Here is a 13,332-nt window from a genome sequence, read left to right as displayed (position 1 = left end):
TTGCAAGCGGCAAAATCAACAAGTGCAGACTGAAGAGTCCGACCTGCACACTGTTTTGGCTGTCAGGATGGCCGAGTGGTCTAATGCGCCAGACTCAAGAGAGCTTGATCTTCAGTTGAAGCTGAGCCTTCTGGTCTCTTCATGGAGGCGTGGGTTCAAATCCCACTTCTGACAGGTGTATTTTCTTCCCTTAAATCTTGCTCTGCTTGCAGAGCCAGCTCCTCACACCACTATCTTTGGAAGCTGCTGTGGCATGTGAGGAGAAATCCACCAACCCATCGGCTGGGCCCTCAATCAAAATTCTGTGTATTACTGGAAGGGGCGTCTCAGGCACACCTTCTGTTAGAGCTGCACTTTATGACAGTAACTACCATGCTGGTTTCTACTTAAGCAGTTGATTCTATCGTTTGAAGTGAGGCTCTCCTGCCACCTTTTGGGCAAAGAAGACTCTGCCCCTGCAACAACACAGGCAGACAAGCTCAAACTAGGTTTCTTGGTTAGGTGGGCGGAGCATATTGGCAATGGTGCCTCCTCGTGACTTGCAATTTACATGAAGAAGACAGAGAGGCAGCTGGGAGTAGGCAGTACCCATGAACCCCTGAACACTGTCTTGCGACTAGCACACAATTCTGAAATGAGGCGGGGGAAAGGAGGTGATTTCCCCATCAAGGGCCATTCCGGGAAATCAGCCACCCTGCGTCTCCCAGGTGAGTGTTTCAGGCCTATGAGCCACTAATATAAATCTCGCCTGATCGAGCGCTGACCGAGCAAGTGTGCTTGAATCCAAGAGGCATGCTCCTCTGGCTCAAGAGCTAGCAGGCCCTTCAGTGCTTCTGGTTGGGAAATCTAAGGTGCAAGGGTCCATGACTAGCAGCGGGTTACAACTACCAGAAAGGGTCTGCTTTTCACATCAGTCCCCTAGTTCAGCTCACTGGCACAGGGCATTTTGACTACCTCTTGCCTTGCTAGAGACAAACAAAAAATCCTTGACAGAAAACATCAATTGCTATGGCACGCTTAGAGAGAGAGAGCCTCCAAATGGCCCTGCTTTTCTGAAAGACGCTTCAGAAGATGTTTCAAATGACTATGCAGCGGCAGTCTAGTTGGTATAGGGGTATGATTCTCGCTTCGGGTGTGAGAGGACCTCGGTTCAAATCCCAGACAAACCCCTACCTTTAGAGGTTCAGTCTGTGTTTTAAACAGGAGTATTTCTGCTTTTCACTCTTGTAAGATGTCATGTTGCAATGCAATACATGCTTTATACTGGCGTCGAGACGGTTCAGCATCATGAAGGTATGCGAGATTTCTTTGCAACTGCTTTTCTGTGCTGGAGCAGCAGTGCTCGTAGGAACATTAAATGCACAGTGCTTCTCCATGGTAATTTCGGGTCCAGTTCTGAAATCACCTCTTGGAATGAAAGTGATCCCAGTTCCTTTCTTCCAAGGGAAGAGATTGTGTTCCGGAAGGCTCAGCTTTGAGCGTCATGAACATTGGCCCTCATCCTTGCATCCCAGTCCAATGCATAGCCACATAAAGCAAGCAGGTGTGTCTGTTTCCATAGTGTGGTGGTTCCAGTACAATGCATAGCCACATGAAGCAAGCCGGCAAGTGTGTCTGCTTGTGTAGTGTAGTGGTTATCATGCGCACCTCACATGCGAAAGGTCCCTGGTTCGAGTCGCTGGGCTTTTTCACAGTATTTGCATTTCCTGCCTCACCTGACAGGCAAGCTGAGATAAAAGAGACTGTGTCTATCCCTCACCATCGTGAGGTACTACGCTCCTGGGGCATCTGTCACAGCTCACCAAGAGGAGTTGCGCCAGCTTACGGCAGTCAGTTGCTCACTGTTTGACCTTTGCAATGAAGCCTGAGCCTACAGCATTCAAGCCAGCCAAGGAAGGAAGGTACGAGAGCGAAAATAGCTTTCCTGCCCTCACCAAGAACACACACCTTGAGCAAATAAAGTGCCAGACTTACAAGGCCCTATCGCCACCGGAGCATCACTTTTAGTGACGCCTCCGGTGGCACTATGCACTGCGCGGTATTTACAAGATGGCGTTCAGCCACTTTTTGTGGCTTAACACCACCTTGTAAATACGGCCCCTTAGCACACAGCGCGTTCCCTGGAAGGGGCGTGCAATGGGTGTTGTTGGGAGTGTGCCACAGCAACACCATAGCATTTTGATGCTGCTCCAGATTTAGGAGTTGGCGTAAATCTGCGTCAGCGCCAAAATCCAACGCCATCCCAGGGGTGTCGTTAGAGTGGCGCACTGAGGAGAAATGTTTTCATTTCTCCTTGTTTTTGCTCTTTCTATGTGTGATGCATTCTGCAGCACACATAGAAGTAAGAGCAAATCACCATTGAAGATTTTTTTTTGGGGCAGGAAGGTTTCCCTTCCTGCACAAAAACAATTTCCCCCTCAACGCAGTCATCCTTGTACCATGGTGCAAGAACGGCTGCGTTGGCGCTCAGCAGCTAATTTAGAGCTGGCGCAGGGGGAAGCACAGGGGTGCGCTGTATTCTACTAAATACGGCGCTTTCCTGCATTTTGAAAATGACGGCACGTGGGGCTTGCAAATTTGGCACAGCGTCGCGCTTAGTCATTTTCTTGTAAATCTGGGCCAAAATGTCTAAAGGATAGAGGCTTTTTATGTCATGTTCGATGAAGACCATGCAAATGACTCTAGTCGTACTGCAAAAGAGAGCACCATGTGCAGTTTCTTGCTTTGGGATGTAGTCTCCCACTCTCTGTCACCAATCCTCCGAGCAGGGTCGGAGCCGTTGCATTTCTGTGCCCAGGCTCGTTGGTCTAGGGGTATGATTCTCGCTTAGGGTGCGAGAGGTCCCGGGTTCAAATCCCGGACGAGCCCATTTTAGCGGAAAACAATCAAATCCTGCTCAAAATACACAACCCCTCAACATTTCTCATTTTACTCGAAGCATTGTTGCGCAAAACATATTTTTTGCCTCAGGCGAAAAATGGATTACAATGCCTTGGCTTCCTTCCTGCTTGCTCTCAGTGCGCCCTGTGTGATGATTTCACAGGCTCTCCTTCCTGGCATTTAGGCATCAGATATTTGTCTGTCTCTGCCCGCAGCTATGGGATTTTTCAGGACGTCTGAGTGTATGCATGCTGGCCGACACCGCTGCAATTTTCACACTTACCCCTCGCATTCCGAGCAACTGCTGATAAAGTATAGAGGAAATCGTGCAAACATATGAGGGGAACTGTGCTCCTTCAGTCAAATCAGCAAGCTTGTTTCTGTAGTGTAGTGGTTATCACGTTCGCCTCACACGCGAAAAGTCCCCGGTTTGAGACCGGGCAGAAACACTTGGCAGCAGCAGCTTTTGTGTTTGCTCCCTAAAACCTCAGTCTCTCTCAATGCACACTTAGACAGAAATGACCTTTAAAAACTTGTGACCTGTGTAAAACGTGCTTTACTATTGCAGGACGCTAAAAAGTTATCTGCATCCCTCGGTGGTCGTGCATGTGCATTGTTTCTTGTTCTGTTTTTTTTTTTTTTTCTTGGCCATGTTATATTGTGGGGCCTTTAAAGCTGTGACTTTGATAGGAACATTGCAAGCGGCAAAATCAACAAGTGCAGACTGAAGAGTCCGACCTGCACACTGTTTTGGCTGTCAGGATGGCCGAGTGGTCTAAGGCGCCAGACCCAAGAGAGCTTGATCTTCAGTGAAGCTGAGCCTTCTGGTCTCTTCATGGAGGCGTGGGTTCAAATCCCACTTCTGACAGGTGTATTTTCTTCCCTTAAATCTTGCTCTGCTTGCAGAGCCAGCTCCTCACACCACTATCTTTGGAAGCTGCTGTGGCATGTGAGGAGAAATCCACCAACCCATCGGCTGGGCCCTCAATCAAAATTCTGTGTATTACTGGAAGGGGCGTCTCAGGCACACCTTCTGTTAGAGCTGCACTTTATGACAGTAACTACCATGCTGGTTTCTACTTAAGCAGTTGATTCTATCGTTTGAAGTGAGGCTCTCCTGCCACCTTTTGGGCAAAGAAGACTCTGCCCCTGCAACAACACAGGCAGACAAGCTCAAACTAGGTTTCTTGGTTAGGTGGGCGGAGCATATTGGCAATGGTGCCTCCTCGTGACTTGCAATTTACATGAAGAAGACAGAGAGGCAGCTGGGAGTAGGCAGTACCCATGAACCCCTGAACACTGTCTTGCGACTAGCACACAATTCTGAAATGAGGCGGGGGAAAGGAGGTGATTTCCCCATCAAGGGCCATTCCGGGAAATCAGCCACCCTGCGTCTCCCAGGTGAGTGTTTCAGGCCTATGAGCCACTAATATAAATCTCGCCTGATCGAGCGCTGACCGAGCAAGTGTGCTTGAATCCAAGAGGCATGCTCCTCTGGCTCAAGAGCTAGCAGGCCCTTCAGTGCTTCTGGTTGGGAAATCTAAGGTGCAAGGGTCCATGACTAGCAGCGGGTTACAACTACCAGAAAGGGTCTGCTTTTCACATCAGTCCCCTAGTTCAGCTCACTGGCACAGGGCATTTTGACTACCTCTTGCCTTGCTAGAGACAAACAAAAAATCCTTGACAGAAAACATCAATTGCTATGGCACGCTTAGAGAGAGAGAGCCTCCAAATGGCCCTGCTTTTCTGAAAGACGCTTCAGAAGATGTTTCAAATGACTATGCAGCGGCAGTCTAGTTGGTATAGGGGTATGATTCTCGCTTCGGGTGTGAGAGGACCTCGGTTCAAATCCCAGACAAACCCCTACCTTTAGAGGTTCAGTCTGTGTTTTAAACAGGAGTATTTCTGCTTTTCACTCTTGTAAGATGTCATGTTGCAATGCAATACATGCTTTATACTGGCGTCGAGACGGTTCAGCATCATGAAGGTATGCGAGATTTCTTTGCAACTGCTTTTCTGTGCTGGAGCAGCAGTGCTCGTAGGAACATTAAATGCACAGTGCTTCTCCATGGTAATTTCGGGTCCAGTTCTGAAATCACCTCTTGGAATGAAAGTGATCCCAGTTCCTTTCTTCCAAGGGAAGAGATTGTGTTCCGGAAGGCTCAGCTTTGAGCGTCATGAACATTGGCCCTCATCCTTGCATCCCAGTCCAATGCATAGCCACATAAAGCAAGCAGGTGTGTCTGTTTCCATAGTGTGGTGGTTCCAGTACAATGCATAGCCACATGAAGCAAGCCGGCAAGTGTGTCTGCTTGTGTAGTGTAGTGGTTATCATGCGCACCTCACATGCGAAAGGTCCCTGGTTCGAGTCGCTGGGCTTTTTCACAGTATTTGCATTTCCTGCCTCACCTGACAGGCAAGCTGAGATAAAAGAGACTGTGTCTATCCCTCACCATCGTGAGGTACTACGCTCCTGGGGCATCTGTCACAGCTCACCAAGAGGAGTTGCGCCAGCTTACGGCAGTCAGTTGCTCACTGGTTGACCTTTGCAATGAAGCCTGAGCCTACAGCATTCAAGCCAGCCAAGGAAGGAAGGTACGAGAGCGAAAATAGCTTTCCTGCCCTCACCAAGAACACACACCTTGAGCAAATAAAGTGCCAGACTTACAAGGCCCTATCGCCACCGGAGCATCACTTTTAGTGACGCCTCCGGTGGCACTATGCACTGCGCGGTATTTACAAGATGGCGTTCAGCCACTTTTTGTGGCTTAACACCACCTTGTAAATACGGCCCCTTAGCACACAGCGCGTTCCCTGGAAGGGGCGTGCAATGGGTGTTGTTGGGAGTGTGCCACAGCAACACCATAGCATTTTGATGCTGCTCCAGATTTAGGAGTTGGCGTAAATCTGCGTCAGCGCCAAAATCCAACGCCATCCCAGGGGTGTCGTTAGAGTGGCGCACTGAGGAGAAATGTTTTCATTTCTCCTTGTTTTTGCTCTTTCTATGTGTGATGCATTCTGCAGCACACATAGAAGTAAGAGCAAATCACCATTGAAGATTTTTTTTTGGGGCAGGAAGGTTTCCCTTCCTGCACAAAAACAATTTCCCCCTCAACGCAGTCATCCTTGTACCATGGTGCAAGAACGGCTGCGTTGGCGCTCAGCAGCTAATTTAGAGCTGGCGCAGGGGGAAGCACAGGGGTGCGCTGTATTCTACTAAATACGGCGCTTTCCTGCATTTTGAAAATGACGGCACGTGGGGCTTGCAAATTTGGCACAGCGTCGCGCTTAGTCATTTTCTTGTAAATCTGGGCCAAAATGTCTAAAGGATAGAGGCTTTTTATGTCATGTTCGATGAAGACCATGCAAATGACTCTAGTCGTACTGCAAAAGAGAGCACCATGTGCAGTTTCTTGCTTTGGGATGTAGTCTCCCACTCTCTGTCACCAATCCTCCGAGCAGGGTCGGAGCCGTTGCATTTCTGTGCCCAGGCTCGTTGGTCTAGGGGTATGATTCTCGCTTAGGGTGCGAGAGGTCCCGGGTTCAAATCCCGGACGAGCCCATTTTAGCGGAAAACAATCAAATCCTGCTCAAAATACACAACCCCTCAACATTTCTCATTTTACTCGAAGCATTGTTGCGCAAAACATATTTTTTGCCTCAGGCGAAAAATGGATTACAATGCCTTGGCTTCCTTCCTGCTTGCTCTCAGTGCGCCCTGTGTGATGATTTCACAGGCTCTCCTTCCTTGCATTTAGGCATCAGATATTTGTCTGTCTCTGCCCGCAGCTATGGGATTTTTCAGGACGTCTGAGTGTATGCATGCTGGCCGACACCGCTGCAATTTTCACACTTACCCCTCGCATTCCGAGCAACTGCTGATAAAGTATAGAGGAAATCGTGCAAACATATGAGGGGAACTGTGCTCCTTCAGTCAAATCAGCAAGCTTGTTTCTGTAGTGTAGTGGTTATCACGTTCGCCTCACACGCGAAAAGTCCCCGGTTTGAGACCGGGCAGAAACACTTGGCAGCAGCAGCTTTTGTGTTTGCTCCCTAAAACCTCAGTCTCTCTCAATGCACACTTAGACAGAAATGACCTTTAAAAACTTGTGACCTGTGTAAAACGTGCTTTACTATTGCAGGACGCTAAAAAGTTATCTGCATCCCTCGGTGGTCGTGCATGTGCATTGTTTCTTGTTCTGTTTTTTTTTTTTTTTCTTGGCCATGTTATATTGTGGGGCCTTTAAAGCTGTGACTTTGATAGGAACATTGCAAGCGGCAAAATCAACAAGTGCAGACTGAAGAGTCCGACCTGCACACTGTTTTGGCTGTCAGGATGGCCGAGTGGTCTAAGGCGCCAGACTCAAGAGAGCTTGATCTTCAGTGAAGCTGAGCCTTCTGGTCTCTTCATGGAGGCGTGGGTTCAAATCCCACTTCTGACAGGTGTATTTTCTTCCCTTAAATCTTGCTCTGCTTGCAGAGCCAGCTCCTCACACCACTATCTTTGGAAGCTGCTGTGGCATGTGAGGAGAAATCCACCAACCCATCGGCTGGGCCCTCAATCAAAATTCTGTGTATTACTGGAAGGGGCGTCTCAGGCACACCTTCTGTTAGAGCTGCACTTTATGACAGTAACTACCATGCTGGTTTCTACTTAAGCAGTTGATTCTATCGTTTGAAGTGAGGCTCTCCTGCCACCTTTTGGGCAAAGAAGACTCTGCCCCTGCAACAACACAGGCAGACAAGCTCAAACTAGGTTTCTTGGTTAGGTGGGCGGAGCATATTGGCAATGGTGCCTCCTCGTGACTTGCAATTTACATGAAGAAGACAGAGAGGCAGCTGGGAGTAGGCAGTACCCATGAACCCCTGAACACTGTCTTGCGACTAGCACACAATTCTGAAATGAGGCGGGGGAAAGGAGGTGATTTCCCCATCAAGGGCCATTCCGGGAAATCAGCCACCCTGCGTCTCCCAGGTGAGTGTTTCAGGCCTATGAGCCACTAATATAAATCTCGCCTGATCGAGCGCTGACCGAGCAAGTGTGCTTGAATCCAAGAGGCATGCTCCTCTGGCTCAAGAGCTAGCAGGCCCTTCAGTGCTTCTGGTTGGGAAATCTAAGGTGCAAGGGTCCATGACTAGCAGCGGGTTACAACTACCAGAAAGGGTCTGCTTTTCACATCAGTCCCCTAGTTCAGCTCACTGGCACAGGGCATTTTGACTACCTCTTGCCTTGCTAGAGACAAACAAAAAATCCTTGACAGAAAACATCAATTGCTATGGCACGCTTAGAGAGAGAGAGCCTCCAAATGGCCCTGCTTTTCTGAAAGACGCTTCAGAAGATGTTTCAAATGACTATGCAGCGGCAGTCTAGTTGGTATAGGGGTATGATTCTCGCTTCGGGTGTGAGAGGACCTCGGTTCAAATCCCAGACAAACCCCTACCTTTAGAGGTTCAGTCTGTGTTTTAAACAGGAGTATTTCTGCTTTTCACTCTTGTAAGATGTCATGTTGCAATGCAATACATGCTTTATACTGGCGTCGAGACGGTTCAGCATCATGAAGGTATGCGAGATTTCTTTGCAACTGCTTTTCTGTGCTGGAGCAGCAGTGCTCGTAGGAACATTAAATGCACAGTGCTTCTCCATGGTAATTTCGGGTCCAGTTCTGAAATCACCTCTTGGAATGAAAGTGATCCCAGTTCCTTTCTTCCAAGGGAAGAGATTGTGTTCCGGAAGGCTCAGCTTTGAGCGTCATGAACATTGGCCCTCATCCTTGCATCCCAGTCCAATGCATAGCCACATAAAGCAAGCAGGTGTGTCTGTTTCCATAGTGTGGTGGTTCCAGTACAATGCATAGCCACATGAAGCAAGCCGGCAAGTGTGTCTGCTTGTGTAGTGTAGTGGTTATCATGCGCACCTCACATGCGAAAGGTCCCTGGTTCGAGTCGCTGGGCTTTTTCACAGTATTTGCATTTCCTGCCTCACCTGACAGGCAAGCTGAGATAAAAGAGACTGTGTCTATCCCTCACCATCGTGAGGTACTACGCTCCTGGGGCATCTGTCACAGCTCACCAAGAGGAGTTGCGCCAGCTTACGGCAGTCAGTTGCTCACTGTTTGACCTTTGCAATGAAGCCTGAGCCTACAGCATTCAAGCCAGCCAAGGAAGGAAGGTACGAGAGCGAAAATAGCTTTCCTGCCCTCACCAAGAACACACACCTTGAGCAAATAAAGTGCCAGACTTACAAGGCCCTATCGCCACCGGAGCATCACTTTTAGTGACGCCTCCGGTGGCACTATGCACTGCGCGGTATTTACAAGATGGCGTTCAGCCACTTTTTGTGGCTTAACACCACCTTGTAAATACGGCCCCTTAGCACACAGCGCGTTCCCTGGAAGGGGCGTGCAATGGGTGTTGTTGGGAGTGTGCCACAGCAACACCATAGCATTTTGATGCTGCTCCAGATTTAGGAGTTGGCGTAAATCTGCGTCAGCGCCAAAATCCAACGCCATCCCAGGGGTGTCGTTAGAGTGGCGCACTGAGGAGAAATGTTTTCATTTCTCCTTGTTTTTGCTCTTTCTATGTGTGATGCATTCTGCAGCACACATAGAAGTAAGAGCAAATCACCATTGAAGATTTTTTTTTGGGGCAGGAAGGTTTCCCTTCCTGCACAAAAACAATTTCCCCCTCAACGCAGTCATCCTTGTACCATGGTGCAAGAACGGCTGCGTTGGCGCTCAGCAGCTAATTTAGAGCTGGCGCAGGGGGAAGCACAGGGGTGCGCTGTATTCTACTAAATACGGCGCTTTCCTGCATTTTGAAAATGACGGCACGTGGGGCTTGCAAATTTGGCACAGCGTCGCGCTTAGTCATTTTCTTGTAAATCTGGGCCAAAATGTCTAAAGGATAGAGGCTTTTTATGTCATGTTCGATGAAGACCATGCAAATGACTCTAGTCGTACTGCAAAAGAGAGCACCATGTGCAGTTTCTTGCTTTGGGATGTAGTCTCCCACTCTCTGTCACCAATCCTCTGAGCAGGGTCGGAGCCGTTGCATTTCTGTGCCCAGGCTCGTTGGTCTAGGGGTATGATTCTCGCTTAGGGTGCGAGAGGTCCCGGGTTCAAATCCCGGACGAGCCCATTTTAGCGGAAAACAATCAAATCCTGCTCAAAATACACAACCCCTCAACATTTCTCATTTTACTCGAAGCATTGTTGCGCAAAACATATTTTTTGCCTCAGGCGAAAAATGGATTACAATGCCTTGGCTTCCTTCCTGCTTGCTCTCAGTGCGCCCTGTGTGATGATTTCACAGGCTCTCCTTCCTGGCATTTAGGCATCAGATATTTGTCTGTCTCTGCCCGCAGCTATGGGATTTTTCAGGACGTCTGAGTGTATGCATGCTGGCCGACACCGCTGCAATTTTCACACTTACCCCTCGCATTCCGAGCAACTGCTGATAAAGTATAGAGGAAATCGTGCAAACATATGAGGGGAACTGTGCTCCTTCAGTCAAATCAGCAAGCTTGTTTCTGTAGTGTAGTGGTTATCACGTTCGCCTCACACGCGAAAAGTCCCCGGTTTGAGACCGGGCAGAAACACTTGGCAGCAGCAGCTTTTGTGTTTGCTCCCTAAAACCTCAGTCTCTCTCAATGCACACTTAGACAGAAATGACCTTTAAAAACTTGTGACCTGTGTAAAACGTGCTTTACTATTGCAGGACGCTAAAAAGTTATCTGCATCCCTCGGTGGTCGTGCATGTGCATTGTTTCTTGTTCTGTTTTTTTTTTTTTTCTTGGCCATGTTATATTGTGGGGCCTTTAAAGCTGTGACTTTCATAGGAACATTGCAAGCGGCAAAATCAACAAGTGCAGACTGAAGAGTCCGACCTGCACACTGTTTTGGCTGTCAGGATGGCCGAGTGGTCTAAGGCGCCAGACTCAAGAGAGCTTGATCTTCAGTGAAGCTGAGCCTTCTGGTCTCTTCATGGAGGTGTGGGTTCAAATCCCACTTCTGACAGGTGTATTTTCTTCCCTTAAATCTTGCTCTGCTTGCAGAGCCAGCTCCTCACACCACTATCTTTGGAAGCTGCTGTGGCATGTGAGGAGAAATCCACCAACCCATCGGCTGGGCCCTCAATCAAAATTCTGTGTATTACTGGAAGGGGCGTCTCAGGCACACCTTCTGTTAGAGCTGCACTTTATGACAGTAACTACCATGCTGGTTTCTACTTAAGCAGTTGATTCTATCGTTTGAAGTGAGGCTCTCCTGCCACCTTTTGGGCAAAGAAGACTCTGCCCCTGCAACAACACAGGCAGACAAGCTCAAACTAGGTTTCTTGGTTAGGTGGGCGGAGCATATTGGCAATGGTGCCTCCTCGTGACTTGCAATTTACATGAAGAAGACAGAGAGGCAGCTGGGAGTAGGCAGTACCCATGAACCCCTGAACACTGTCTTGCGACTAGCACACAATTCTGAAATGAGGCGGGGGAAAGGAGGTGATTTCCCCATCAAGGGCCATTCCGGGAAATCAGCCACCCTGCGTCTCCCAGGTGAGTGTTTCAGGCCTATGAGCCACTAATATAAATCTCGCCTGATCGAGCCTGATCGAGCGCTGACCGAGCAAGTGTGCTTGAATCCAAGAGGCATGCTCCTCTGGCTCAAGAGCTAGCAGGCCCTTCAGTGCTTCTGGTTGGGAAATCTAAGGTGCAAGGGTCCATGACTAGCAGCGGGTTACAACTACCAGAAAGGGTCTGCTTTTCACATCAGTCCCCTAGTTCAGCTCACTGGCACAGGGCATTTTGACTACCTCTTGCCTTGCTAGAGACAAACAAAAAATCCTTGACAGAAAACATCAATTGCTATGGCACGCTTAGAGAGAGAGAGCCTCCAAATGGCCCTGCTTTTCTGAAAGACGCTTCAGAAGATGTTTCAAATGACTATGCAGCGGCAGTCTAGTTGGTATAGGGGTATGATTCTCGCTTCGGGTGTGAGAGGACCTCGGTTCAAATCCCAGACAAACCCCTACCTTTAGAGGTTCAGTCTGTGTTTTAAACAGGAGTATTTCTGCTTTTCACTCTTGTAAGATGTCATGTTGCAATGCAATACATGCTTTATACTGGCGTCGAGACGGTTCAGCATCATGAAGGTATGCGAGATTTCTTTGCAACTGCTTTTCTGTGCTGGAGCAGCAGTGCTCGTAGGAACATTAAATGCACAGTGCTTCTCCATGGTAATTTCGGGTCCAGTTCTGAAATCACCTCTTGGAATGAAAGTGATCCCAGTTCCTTTCTTCCAAGGGAAGAGATTGTGTTCCGGAAGGCTCAGCTTTGAGCGTCATGAACATTGGCCCTCATCCTTGCATCCCAGTCCAATGCATAGCCACATAAAGCAAGCAGGTGTGTCTGTTTCCATAGTGTGGTGGTTCCAGTACAATGCATAGCCACATGAAGCAAGCCGGCAAGTGTGTCTGCTTGTGTAGTGTAGTGGTTATCATGCGCACCTCACATGCGAAAGGTCCCTGGTTCGAGTCGCTGGGCTTTTTCACAGTATTTGCATTTCCTGCCTCACCTGACAGGCAAGCTGAGATAAAAGAGACTGTGTCTATCCCTCACCATCGTGAGGTACTACGCTCCTGGGGCATCTGTCACAGCTCACCAAGAGGAGTTGCGCCAGTTTACGGCAGTCAGTTGCTCACTGTTTGACCTTTGCAATGAAGCCTGAGCCTACAGCATTCAAGCCAGCCAAGGAAGGAAGGTACGAGAGCGAAAATAGCTTTCCTGCCCTCACCAAGAACACACACCTTGAGCAAATAAAGTGCCAGACTTACAAGGCCCTATCGCCACCGGAGCATCACTTTTAGTGACGCCCCGGTGGCACTATGCACTGCGCGGTATTTACAAGATGGCGTTCAGCCACTTTTTGTGGCTTAACACCACCTTGTAAATACGGCCCCTTAGCACGCAGCGCGTTCCCTGGAAGGGGCGTGCAATGGGTGTTGTTGGGAGTGTGCCACAGCAACACCATAGCATTTTGATGCTGCTCCAGATTTAGGAGTTGGCGTAAATCTGCGTCAGCGCCAAAATCCAACGCCATCCCAGGGGTGTCGTTAGAGTGGCGCACTGAGGAGAAATGTTTTCATTTCTCCTTGTTTTTGCTCTTGCTATGTGTGATGCATTCTGCAGCACACATAGAAGTAAGAGCAAATCACCATTGAAGATTTTTTTTTTGGGCAGGAAGGTGTCCCTTCCTGCACAAAAACAATTTCCCCCTCAACGCAGTCATCCTTGTACCATGGTGCAAGAACGGCTGCGTTGGCGCTCAGCAGCTAATTTAGAGCTGGCGCAGGGGGAAGCACAGGGGTGCGCTGTATTCTGCTAAATACGGCGCTTTCCTGCATTTTGAAAATGACGGCACGTGGGGCTTGCAAATTTGGCACAGCGTCGCGCTTAGTCAT

General features: G+C 48.8%; 4 non-coding genes across 4 annotated transcripts; all 4 read left to right on the top strand.

The window, feature by feature from the left end:
* Positions 1–2,796: 2,796 nt before the first annotated feature.
* Positions 2,797–2,868, top strand: TRNAP-AGG (transfer RNA proline (anticodon AGG)). Its single transcript has one exon. It is a non-coding gene; the product is annotated as a tRNA-Pro (tRNA).
* Positions 2,869–6,370: 3,502 nt separating this feature from the next.
* TRNAP-AGG (transfer RNA proline (anticodon AGG)) lies at positions 6,371–6,442 on the top strand. Its single transcript has one exon. It is a non-coding gene; the product is annotated as a tRNA-Pro (tRNA).
* A 768-nt stretch (positions 6,443–7,210) lies between these two features.
* Positions 7,211–7,322, top strand: TRNAL-CAA (transfer RNA leucine (anticodon CAA)). The gene is made up of 2 exons: positions 7,211–7,248; positions 7,277–7,322. It is a non-coding gene; the product is annotated as a tRNA-Leu (tRNA).
* Positions 7,323–9,944: 2,622 nt separating this feature from the next.
* On the top strand, positions 9,945–10,016 carry TRNAP-AGG (transfer RNA proline (anticodon AGG)). The gene has a single exon. It is a non-coding gene; the product is annotated as a tRNA-Pro (tRNA).
* Positions 10,017–13,332: the final 3,316 nt, after the last annotated feature.

The sequence above is a fragment of the Pleurodeles waltl genome, unplaced genomic scaffold, assembly GCF_031143425.1.
Source record: "Pleurodeles waltl isolate 20211129_DDA unplaced genomic scaffold, aPleWal1.hap1.20221129 scaffold_72, whole genome shotgun sequence".
Taxonomy (NCBI): domain Eukaryota; kingdom Metazoa; phylum Chordata; class Amphibia; order Caudata; family Salamandridae; genus Pleurodeles; species Pleurodeles waltl.
The sequence above is the reverse complement of the archived record's forward strand: the minus strand, read 5'-3'. Positions and strand labels throughout refer to the sequence as shown.